This window comes from Lutra lutra, chromosome 2 (assembly GCF_902655055.1).
Source record: "Lutra lutra chromosome 2, mLutLut1.2, whole genome shotgun sequence".
NCBI lineage: Eukaryota > Metazoa > Chordata > Mammalia > Carnivora > Mustelidae > Lutra > Lutra lutra.
This window is the reverse complement of record NC_062279.1, coordinates 68,982,683-68,995,604: the sequence shown is the minus strand read 5'-3', so window position 1 is coordinate 68,995,604 and position 12,922 is coordinate 68,982,683. Positions and strand designations below refer to the sequence as shown.

The window sequence follows — 12,922 nt, the reverse complement described above, 5'->3', positions numbered from 1 at the left end:
GAGAGGAGGAAGCAGGCTCTCTACTGAGCAGAGAGCCCGATGCGGGGCTCAATCCCAGGACCCTGGGATCATGACCTGAACCGAAGGCAGAGGCTTAACCCACTGAGCCATCCAGGCACCCCTAGTTTTAATATATTTATAACTGTTAAGTTTCTTCAAAGCAATTATTGGCTCTCCCAATAATTCTATAAAGTAAGGGTTTATATTAAATGAACAATATTGGGGTAGCATCTTGGGTTAAACATGTGAGGAAAAGCTGAAACAAAATCATTCTTTTTAAAAAAAATTATTTTTAAGTAATCTTCACCCAACATGGGGTCTGAACTTATAACCTCAAGATCAACAGTCACATGCTCCACCAACTGAGCCAGCCAGGCACCTGTAAAATTGTTCTTTAGTAAGAAGTCTCCAACCACTAACATGTAAAGAATTAACTCTCTTCTTTACTGGCATTATTTAAAAATGTGTAATTATATGCTTTCTCTGCCCATTACTGATCTTTTTTTAGTAAGTAAGAAACCAGAAAAGTAAACAGAAAAGGTTTTATCTGTCTTGGCCTTTTATTAGGTTTGTGAAGTATAATTTTATTACTTTGCAATAGCTTTGGAAATGCTTCTCATGTCAAAGCAACTACCAGATGAGAAAAAGGCACTATCAAAAACATGGGTGTGGGCATTAGGAAGGGAGTAAGAGAAGGAAAGACAAATATGAACGACAAGTGGAGGTGGAAGAACAGATTCTATTTTTCTGACTCATTGGGATAGGTTTCAACAAATCACAGACAAGCAGGTTAAAAAAAAAGCACCTTAGGAGGGAAAAAACGGCAGTCCTATTTTGAAAAGCAGGTAACTGATGAAACACAAGCTCCAGTAATGACAGGTCTCAGAACAGTGCTAAGGTCTTGTAATTCTTTATCTAATGGTACATTAAAGTTCTCAATGCACAGGTTTTTCTCTCCCTTTAGCAAAAACATCTATTGCCCTTTTGTTCTACATAGCATTAGCTCCCTCCCCTTCCTCCCTTCCTTCCAATAGCTCCAGGTTTCGATATGACCAATATGGCTTCTGTTTTCTGTCATCTACCATCTTCTCCCTCTGCTATTTTAAGAACCTTACTTGGAGCAGCATTATAGCATCCTAGTCAATTAAAAGCAGGGCTGTAGAGTCAAAGAGATCTAGATTTGAATCCTGATCTGGTTTTGAGACTGGGTAAATTATTCAACTTCTCTGAACATCAGTGTCATCATCTGTACACTGGTATATGATCATCTAGACCACAGATCAGATAGATATACATACAGATACACAAAATACTTATAGAGAACTCCTCCATGTGCAGATTACTCAAAGATCAGATTTCACCAATTCACTGGCTGCAGAAAGGAAATGCTCTGCAGGTGCACCAATGCAGCTTACATCTAGGGAAAGAAACACACTAACATTCACTCACAGCATAGTATGGTATGTGCTTTACTGGAGAAAGCCATGGTAGCACAGTAACCAAAAGGGGAAGAAAGAAACTTAAACTTTCAAGTTGCTAGAGGAAATACTAAGTACCACAAATCATTCAAAATAGCATTTGAGCACCTAGATAAAAATTAGTTAAGGTACAGGGGCGCCTGGGATGGCTCAGTGGGTTAAGTGTCTGACTCTTGGTTTTGGCTCAGGTCGGGATCTCAGCATCCTGAGATCAAGCCCCAAGACAGGCTCTGTGCTCAGCACAGAGTCTAAGACTCTTTCTCCTTCTCGCGCCTCCTCTCCCACCATGCTTGTTCTCAAATAAATAAAATATTTAAAAAAAATTAACTGAGGTACAGAAGAATAGCTAAGGAACTGAATATTTCCTTTCATCTATTAGGTGACCTTGTTCTCATTGGCCTTTGGATACTAGGCAACAAAAACCTACAGTTAAACCAATGGCCTGTTCACTCACCTTTACATTCATAAAATAGTTTTCGATCATAAGTATGGTTCTCTATCACCTCGGAAAACTTCTTTTTTTAAGATTAAGAATTCAATCTCTTATACAATTTATAAAAATTCTGATCCTATGTACCTAAGAACAGTTTATAAACTTAACAGAAAAGCTTCATCAAAATTTGTTATGATAGAACAATTATTTTTCTTTAAAAAATCCATATGCAGGGGCACCTGGGTGGCTCAGTGGGTTAAAGCCTCTGCCTTCGGCTCGGGTCATGATCCCAGGGTCCTGGGATCGAGCCCCGTATCAGGCTCTCTGCTCAGCGGGGAGCCTGCTTCCTGCTCTCTCTCTCTCTGCCTGCCTCTCCGCCTACTGTGATCTCTGTCTGTCAAAAAAAAAAAAAAAAATCCATTTGCAGGGGCGCCTGGGTGGCTCAGTGGGTTAAGCCTCTGCCTCTGGCTCAGGTCATGATCTCAGGGTCCTGGGATTGAGCCCTGCATTGGGCTCTCTGCTCAGCAGAGAGCCTGCTTCCCCCTCTCTCTGCCTGCCTCCCTACCTACTTGTGATTTCTCTCTCTTTTTGGCCAACTCTTAATTTCTGCTCAGGTCATGATCTCAGGGTTGTGAGACTGAGCCCCAAGTCGGGCTCCTTCACTGGACATGGAGCCTGCTTAAGAACTTCTCCCTCTCCCTTCAACTCCATATTCTATTCCTTCCATTTAAAATCTGCTTCTTCCACACACCTTTAGTCAGCTCCTTTACATCCTTCTGGAGCTCAGCCCAATGTCACTTACTCTAGGCTTCCACAATACTCCATGCCAAGCCAAGTCCCCTTTGTATACTCACATGACTCCTCAATTTCTCCTTTACAACACTTGTCATAGTTCGTATTTATGCAATTATGTGGTTAATGCCTATTTCTCTTACTTGATCATAAGCTCTATAATGGCAAGACCATTATATTTCTACTATTTAACCCTGGCACCTAAAAAACAACCAATGAATATTTGATGAGTAAAGGAATAAAACGTTAAAGCTGCTAATTATATATCAATTTGCTCCTAGTATTTTATATATGTATTTTTGTTTTACCGTTTAAGTATCTCTCAACACCTTCACTCCATTTCCATTATCACCACCCTAAACAAGCTCTCATCATCTCTTGTCTAAACTACTATATTTACTCTTAGGTTCTAAGATCTATGGGTCATACTTCAGACTTATCATTTACCAAGAATATTTTCAATGGGTTCCTATCGATACTAAAGTAACTTTTCCTTCATGTAGTCTATATATAAGGCCTGCATGGTCTGGCCTTTGCTTGCCTCCCAGTCATCTCTCTATGCTCTAGTTGCACTGGTTCTAGTCATATTTGTTCTTTGAGCACACCACACCCTTTTCTGTCACAGGGCTGTTACACATGCTGTTTCTTTTGAATATTCTTTGCTTTTCACTTTGCCTAGTTAATGCTCAACATCACTCTCTCATGGAAGCCTGCCCTAGCCACTGTTAATGAACCATGTACCTCTCCTTGAGAGCACTGGTCACATCCTAGATTTTATATACAGTGTTTGGTGTGATTTGATCACAGTTGTTACTTTTATTAGGCTACAAACTCTATGAGGGTAGAATTTGTTTTTACTTTTGCTCATTGGGTATCACCAATATCCAGAACTCTTCCTGGTACACATATAGATCTGACAAAAGTTTGTTACTTGAATGAAAAAAAGAATAACAACCTGAAATTATATGATGAAATATACTCAGGAATTAAGTCTGGAAGTAAAGGTGCATGAATAAGGGAATGTTTCACAAAATCCAAATGTAGGTAATCATATTTGGCATAGTGTTGAGGTTGCTTATTATACATACTTCCACATTTCAGTCCATAAATGTTAATTTTTTATTTAGAATTAGTAGGGTCCTTTTACCTGTGGAATGTAATTTCACTTGACCTATGAGCAAATACCAAGAGAACTGTTTGTACCTCCAGTTATAGAAATAAAGATGACAGTAAATGATTGGTATGAATATTTAAAAAGTATCAAGAGTAGGTCCTTTTCCTTTGACAATGGAGAAAAAGATTTTAAGAATGTATGGGCTTGTACATATTAAGTAATGATTAACATGTTTCTTAAAGTTTGGCAAGAAATAGGGGCACCTGGGTGGCTCAGTGGGTTAAAGCCTCTGCCTTCGGCTCAGGTCATGGTCCTGGTGTCCTGGGATCGAGCCCCACATCGGGCTTTCTGCTCTGCGGGGAGCCTGCTTCCACCTCTCTCTCTGTCTGCCTCTCTGCCTACTTGTGATCTCTGTCTGTCAAATAAATAAATAAAATCTTTAAAAAAAAAATTTGGCAAGAAATATCCATTTTTAAAATTCAGAGGTTTACTTTTTTCCCTCTCAAAGAGAAGCTTTAGCAAACAAAGAATACCTTTGCCTTCCAAGTTTTTCCAAACATTTATAGCCTATTTTTAAAAGAATGTACTGGGTTTCAAGTATTTCCTATTACAGTATTTGTTTGCAGTCACTGAATCATCACAATTACATATATAGCTGGTTCATATTACATGAGAAGGTTTACTTTGTTCTAGGTGTTTTATTGTCTGTGTATTCTCTCTTTCTCCTGCTTCCCATTTTAGTTCATAGACTGCTCTCTGAAAAATTTAATTCTTTATAAGATACACATGAAATACTTTTTAATATATTAGAAAAAATACTGTATTAATAATATAGTAAAAAAGAAGTCCTAATATACAAGAATACTATTATATTATGATTATATATGAAACACAGTGTTGAGTGAAAACAAGTCTTTTCATCAACCTAATTAAGAATGACTGTGATTTTTTAAAAGATATTTAAATTAAGTATATTAATCAAACATGTGTCTAGGAAAGAGTCCAACCATATTAATCAAGTATGTGTCCAGGATCATTCCCAAGTCTGGCTCATCTTTTCCTGTCCCCACTATCATCCTCAAGTCACTGAAATATAAGAGAGGAAAAAGAACCCTTCATTTATGGTTATAGCTGCTTAGCTGACATTACCTTAATTTTTTTTAAAGATTTTATTTATTTATTTGAGACAGACAGAGAAAAAGAGAGAGAGCACAAGGAAGGGCAGAGGGACAAGTGGACTCCCTGCTGAGCAGGGAGCCAGATGTGGGGCTCAATCCCAGGATCCTGGAATCATGACCTGAGACACTTAACTGACTGAGCCACCCAGTCGCCCCTGACATTACCTTAAAATAAGAGTATATTTCACCTTTCTTAAAATAAGAATATAATAAAGTTAGCAAGATTCTTACTTTTTATTTATACCCTAAGCTGTTTTGTTGAATCTTTTTTTTTTTAAAGATTTTATTTATTTATTTTGACAGAGAGTAAGAGAGATCACAAATAGAGAGGCGGGGCGGGGAGCTGAGGAAGCAGGCCCCCTGCTTATTAGCAGAGAGACTGATGCGGGGCTCAATCCCAGGACCCTGAGATCATGATCTGAGCCGAAGGCAGAGCCACCCATGCTTTGTTGAATCTTTTGATACATTCAGGTTTTTCTCCTCTAATGCCATTTATAGCCCTGAAATGAGATTTATACTCCCAAGTTGAATTATAGTTATCTTACAGGAAATACTAATCTTAAATTATTTTTTCATATTTTATGTGATTCTAAGCCATATAAAAAGTTGTTTTTAAAAAATAAACATGAATTGTTCACACTGATGTGCATATTTTTTCTCTAATTTTTTGCTTCCTCTTTCCATGCAACAGTATACACTGCAGATAATAGCAGCATTTCTTTCTTTCTTTTTTTTTTTAAGATTCTATTTATTTATTTGACAGAGAGAGAGAGAGAGAGATCACCAGTAGGCAGAGAGGCAGGCAGAAAGAAGAGGGAGAAGCAGGATCCCCACTGAGCAGAGAGCCCTATGTGGGGCTTGATCCCAGGACCCTGAGATCATGACCTGAGCCAAAGGCAGAAGCTTAACCCACTGAGCCACCCAGGCACTGAAAAAGCAACATTTCTGAGAGAGTATATTTTGCCCTCACTAAAGCAAAGAATGCAGTAATCAGGATTTGCCTTTCTATCCTGTCGTGGCTGACTCTCATTTTCTTGCATCTTTCTCTTCCCTGCAGTGTGCCTCTAATTCTGGGAAGAAATGCAAACACACATTTGCTAAAATAACTACTATACATTGAAAATCATTGCTAGGCATCACGAGGGCCATAAAAGGAGGCATGGTACCTACCTTTCTCACAAAGTCTACAAAACACCAGAAATGTCTATTTTCTTCTCTTTACTAAAATAGTCTCTATTTTGTTTTGAACCATGAAAGGAACAATAAAAGGTAAATAAACTGCCTTAAGTCACAAAATAGCTCATGTTACATTACTCAAAGGTGTGGAAAAGGAGAAAGAATGATGAAAAGAGAAACATTAGAAGAGCCTAATTAACTTTGTTTTTACTGCCATGCAACTCAATGTCGTTTAGTAAAACAAGGAAGAGAATATCAGAGATTAATAAGAGTTGTTTAGGTTAAAGGTAAACATAATGTATCTTAGCAGTGGGTGGATAAAGTACGGATTTCACATAATAGAAGAATTCAAGTTTCTCCATTAAGAGTAAGTTACACATAAGAGATATGTGCACTATCAGCACAAACACAGGAATATGTGTATTTTATACACCTATTTCCTCTGTTTAGCCAGAGATAAGGAAGTTTAGACTAAGGACATATAACAGATCGATTTTCTAAAATATAGTTAAGACTTGACCTTTCAATTCCTCTCAAAAAAAAAAAAAAATCTTTTTTAAAGTTTTAAGAATGAAACAAACAAAACATTCTCACAATGTTTGGCTATGAAAATTTATTACAACAGTCACTGGAATAGTTCTTAGTCCTTTACTCAGTGATTATTTGCTTTTACTTTATGCACCATTTTAGCTGTTTGGTTCTCTGGCCTCTCATTTTAGAAAAGAAGTGTTGCTATGGGAAGACACTCCAAAAGCCATGAAATGAGAACCCAAAGAAAGTTTCCTCCCCCCAAAAGTCGTAAAAACAGCTTAAAAAAAAAAAAAAAGTATCCTTCAGGACATTATCAAATTACAAACTAGCACACTCAATGAAGTTTCAAATAACTTATGTTCTTAAAAATTCAATACACAATATTTAAGAAATAGGAAGAGTATATTATGTTAAAATCCAAATGCTAAGTAGGTTATCTGACAACTATGTATAAAGGAGATATTAAGGTACAAATTCAGTTATAGTTCAACAAAAGAAGAGAAAAACAAGATTTGAGGCATTTAACACTGCCAAGAAAGCAAACAGGGATGACAGACAGTTTCTAGGCCTAAAGGCTTGCTTTTTCCTCCCTTTGTTAGAGCTATTAAAAATAAAAGGGTAAAAAGGCTGCTTAACAATAAAAAAAAAGTTTTCTTATGAATCTAAGTCTTCATCCAAATTAGAGCTACTGATTGCTTAAAGTGACAGAGATCAATATTATCTCTACAGTTTTGAAGAGTTAAATATGATAGAAAGAACAGGGTTTCTTTGATTGTATTTTAGACACTGCTGAATACAGGGTTCCAAGTGAAACTCAGGTTACTGACAACTGTGGAAAGCTGAAAACAAAGACTATCTCTAGACTCTCTAAGAACATAAATCCTTGAGATAAAGGCAGATTTAAAACATTTTTATAGTAAAAAAACGTCAAAAGAAGATGACAGGGCGCCTGGGTGGCTCAGTGGGTTAAAGCCTCTGCCTTCCGCTCAGGTCATGATCCCAGGGTCCTGGGATCGAGCCCCGCTTTGGGCTCTCTGCTCAGCGGGGAGCCTGCTTCCTCCTCTCTCTCTCTCTGCCTACTTGTGGTCTCTGTCAAATAAATAAATAAAATCTTAAAAAAAAAAAAAAGATATGACAACGTTATTCTCAAAAAGCAATGATTTCCAAACCTTTATCTCTGAGGCCTTGACCCTGCGTATCCAAACTCCACTCACGTCATTAACTTCCTACCAACTATTTCCATGTGCATATTTTGTCATCGTCTCAAACTAAACACCAGGTTAAATGGAACAAATACCCGTTCTTCATCCCTCACAACCTTCCAGCCAAACTAGCTTCCTCTGTTGATTTCCAACCCCTGCCACGTAGCCTCGAAATCACTGTATTCTTTCCTTTCTGCTGCTACTGCAATAACCATAGGTCAGACTCTTCAACATTTCATTTGGCTAAGAAATTCTTTCCCTGGTTTGCTTCTACTATCTTTCTGCCTTTAAGCTATAGTGCCCGAAGAATGTTAAGTCCTATATTTTTTCTGTTACTCCTAACTTTACAAATTCTTTCTTTCTTTTTTTTAAGATTTTATTTATTTATTTGACAGAGAGAAAGCAAGCGAGCGCACAAGCAGAGGGAGCAGGAGAGGGACAGAGAGAAGCAGGCTCCCCGAGCAAAGAACCTGACGCGGAGGCTCAAGCCCAGGACCAGGGATCATGACCTGAACCGAAGGCAGATACTTAATCAACTGAGCCATCCAGATGCCCCCTAACTTTACAAATTCTCTAATGCCAACTAGATAAAGTTCGTTATGAGAGGCATCTGACAGACACTACAACTTTATAAACCTGGCTGGTCCCTCATTGCTCAGTATGCATCCTTTTTGAGGCTATAATTCAATCTTTATGGGATCAAGGCTCAATATAATGTGGCTTTCAATTACCTTTCTGATTCTCTCTTCCTTTAAAGCATGTCAAGGTTATGTCCCATAATGGTAGTCTACTTCTCTGCTAAACACGAACGTTCCTCTATTTGCACATGGGGGCCACTGCCCTTGCCAAGCAAGTTTCCTCCCACTTCTCTTAGGCCTGTCCTCCTGATCTTTCAAGGCTAGGCTGAATCCTGTCTCTTAAAGATTTCCCTGAAGATTTGAACCTTTATGGTTAATTCATTACTTTTACTACTGAGAAACTATTGCTTAACTAATGCCAAATGATATAAATTTAGTATTTTAAATTAATATGCTGAAATAAATACAGTTCATGTCTCCTGCCACATCTTTTCTTATGTTAATTTCTGCTCATATCAGCAAACATGACACAAAGTAGGCAGGATACAGGTTAAGTTTAAAAGCCACCAGGGGAAGGTGCGGAGGTGATAACTTCTAGAAAACAATCCCATCCTATGCTTTTGTAACTCCCTAGATCATGAATTTTATCTTCCTTCTTCTTTATCCCTTCACCTAGCAAAGAGCCTGGCACACAGTAGGAATCCTACAAATAATGGTGAATGGTACTTTACACTTTACAGAGGACAGTCTGTCTTTTCACTCACCTAACACAAGGCATGATTTACGTGCATTTTCCAGAGGAAAATACAGAGGCTTGGAGACTCGTCCAAGATCATGAAGTAAGCAGGAGGCAAGAGTGGGTCTGGAACTCAGGTTTTCACATTATTAATCTGGAATTTTTTACAAAGGACACAGTCTACCTTGCCTATTCATTAGCCTACGCTGCTCCGCTCTAGGGCACAGCAGAGCCCAGCACAGCGTAAAACAAGTGAGCCCAAGCAAGGGCAGAGAAGTACACAATTTCTTTTCTACCCGCCGCCTCTGTACCTCCTTTCTATTTCTCACATTAGCACGATAGCTGTTTTCCAGATACAACACATGGCTACTTTAGGCAGTAATGCACTAGATGGAGACAGGCCCCAAATCATTTCTTCAGTCTATTTTCCACAACTCAAATACTAACTCTGATGTTCCCAGAATCTAGAACTTCTCGTAGAGCCTAGGTATGTCAAGTCTTCCCGATAAATGAGAAATGACTCTAGAGTGGACAGATCAGGGAGACCAAGGTTCAAAAGATCAGAAGTGAAGGGCATATATGAACAAAGAAGGTGATGTAAAACGAATTCACTCATCTGCGAGATATGGATGACAAGCACCTCTGATTCATAAAAATGTAAACCTCAAAAGGACAGAGATTTTGTCTTTTTGTTCACTGACATATTCCCAGTATACAAAGTATTCACTACTATTTACTGGAAGAATTAAAGTAGGAAGATTGTTAAAAGGATTAGGTGAAAGAATATATGTAAAATGCATAGTAACTGACAAATAAGAAGTGCCTTCCCTGATTCATGTCTACGTCTGGGTGTCTGGGTGTCTCCTAAGTCTCAAAAGTAGTTACAGTAAGTAAGACAAGTAGCAATCACATGGCCATTGTTTATTTATCCTTGTGTAATTTTCCTATTTTTATTTATGCTGGCAAGGACTAATAAAGCATTGTTTGCTTTAGGATACTGATTCTTTCAACATTACTTTCTCTTTTTTTGGCGGGGAGCGGGCAGAGGGTGAGTGAGAAAGAATTTAAGCAGACTCCACACTCAGTGTGGAGCGTGACCTGGAGCTCAATCTCATGAGATCATGACCTGAACTGAAATCAAGAGCCGGACACTTAACCAACTAAGCTACCCAGGCACCCCAATTTCTTTCCCTTTTTATAAAGGCAACACAACTATCTAAAATATAGAAATAAATACAAAAAACAAAAATTACCCATAATCTTATTATCCCCAGAATAGTACATAATACCATTAGATTCCAAAAGAACACAATTACCATTTTATAGATTTCCTAAAGTCAATTTCTCTATTTTTTTTTTTTTTTTTTTTTTTTTTTTTTTTTTTTAAATTTTTTTATTTTTTCAGCATAACAGCACCCAGTGCTCCATGCAATCTGTGCCCTCCACAATACCCACCACCTGGTGCCCCAACCTCCCACCCCCCACCCCTTCAAAATTCCCAGATCGTTTTTCAGAGTCCATAGTCTCTCATGGTTCACCTCCCCTTCCAATTTCCCTCAACTCCCCTCTCCATCTCCCCTTGTCCTCCATGCTATTTGTTATGCTCCACAAATAAGTGAAACCATATGATAATTGACTCTCTCTGCTTGACTTATTTCACTCAGCATAATCTCTTCCAGTCCCGTCCATGTTGCTACAAAACTTGGGTATTCATCCTTTCTTTCTTTCTTTTTTTTTTTTTTTTTTTTTTTTTTTTTTTTTACAGCTTTATAAACATATATTTTTATCCCCAGGGGTACAGGTATGCGAATCGCCAGGTTTACACACTTCACAACCATAGCACATACCCTCCCCATCTCTATTTTTTTTTTAAAGATTTTATTTATTTATTTGTGAGAGAGAGAAAGTGAGAGAGCGAGCACAGGCAGGCAAAGGCAGAGGGAGGAGCCCGATGTGGGACTCGATCCCAGGACACTGGAATCATGACCTGAGCCAAAGGCAGCTGCTTAACCAACTGAGCCACCCAGGCATCCCTCAATTTCTCTATTTGAAGAGGTTCTGAATGCCCAAATTAGATGAATTCCTTTGTTTCCTTTCAAATTAGCTTTGGATAAAGCCTCTCAAATGCTAGCTAGCATACTTCACTTAGCCCTATCCTGTATAGTGCTGATCTATTATAGAGGAATATATAAAAAATATTTTTATATTTAAAATATATATCTACATCTAAGTATTGATATATTCCTACCTATTAAAATGCTAAGCCATTAAGCCATGTAACTGATCTCTTTCTCTCTACATATGTATCTATAGAGAGAAACATCTACACAGATATATATGAATGGACTAAAAGGAATGTTACATTATATGCTCAGCTACTGCATGCTGGAAGACTGCATTCTTATAGGAATAATGCTGGGCAATTTGTCTGATCTGCTAAGGTTTCTTTTACTGCCATGGTAATGGTTTTTGGGAAATACTTTTTACCCACTGTAGCGAAAAAAAGTAAGTGGTAGTGCAGGACTTGGTAGATCCTGAGGAAATGTAGTACTCTGCAGCTTTTATGGTAGCCAGAAGAGTTTCTAAAAAAAATGTTAAGGAAAACAAGAGGATATCAACAGACAATAACAAGTGAAGAATAATTTTAAGAGGGTACCTAAAGGAAGTAGATCTGAAGACCTACTGTGACTTCAGAGGATATGAAAAGCACGAAAATACCACCAATATGCAGTAGAAAGATCCCATCTCCACAGGACTAAACCACTCTACCTACTCTTGTGCTATGCCACTATTGGGTCTCCTGTTTCCAGAATTGTAACACCCGTCACAGAACTCAGTATGTATGTTATGTTAAAAACATTAAACACAGGGGCATCTGGGTGGCTCAGTTGGTTCGGCGTCAGACTCTTGATTTCAAAGATCTCAGGGTTCTGAGATGGAGCCTTGGTTCAGGCTCCACACTCAGTGGGGAGTCTGCCTGAGATTCTCTCTCTTGTTCTCTCCTTCCCCACTGGGCTCCAGAGCATGCGTACTCTCTCTCTCAAAAAAATAAATCTTAAAAAAAATGTTAAACACAGGAAGCTGTCCTTTACTTAAACTAAAACTCAGGAGCCTGTTATTGTATGAATTTCTCCAAGTGAAGCCTACAGCAGTTCCATCTCAGTATTTACTGTTCTAGTTCTTAGATGGGTTCATGTCATACAAAAATAATGTGGAAAATTGATTTCTTGGCTTGTTTCTTCTAGGTTATGCTAACTATAGCTCATAGCTGGACCCTTTAGTCATTCCTCATTTACCAGTTACTAGGAAGAATGTTCTTTCCTTTCTGAAACCTGTACCTATAATTAATAAAAGGTCTCAAAATATTCAAAGCAGAATTTATCACTATGTAACTTTTAATTTTATTATTTATTTTTTAATTTTCAGATTTTACTTTTTTTTTAAAGATTTTATTTATTTATTTGACAGAGTGAGCACACAAGCAGGCAGAACAGCAGGCAGAGGGAGAGAGAAGTAAGCTCCTTGCCAAGCAAGGAGCCTGATGTGGGACTCAATCCCAGGACCCTGGGATCACGACCTGAGCCGAAGGCAGCCGCTTAGCCAACTGAGCCACCCAGGCGTTCCCAGGTTTTACTTTTTTAAAGTAATCTCTACAACCAGCACAGGCTCAAACTCAACAGCCCTGAGATCAAGAGTCTGATACC

General features: G+C 38.2%; 1 protein-coding gene across 7 annotated transcripts in view; it reads right to left on the bottom strand.

Annotated features, from left to right (window-relative positions):
* The window catches only part of ARFIP1 (ADP ribosylation factor interacting protein 1), a 107,157-nt gene that overhangs the window by 15,316 nt on the left and 78,919 nt on the right, over nucleotides 1-12,922 (bottom strand). The window lies entirely within an intron of this gene.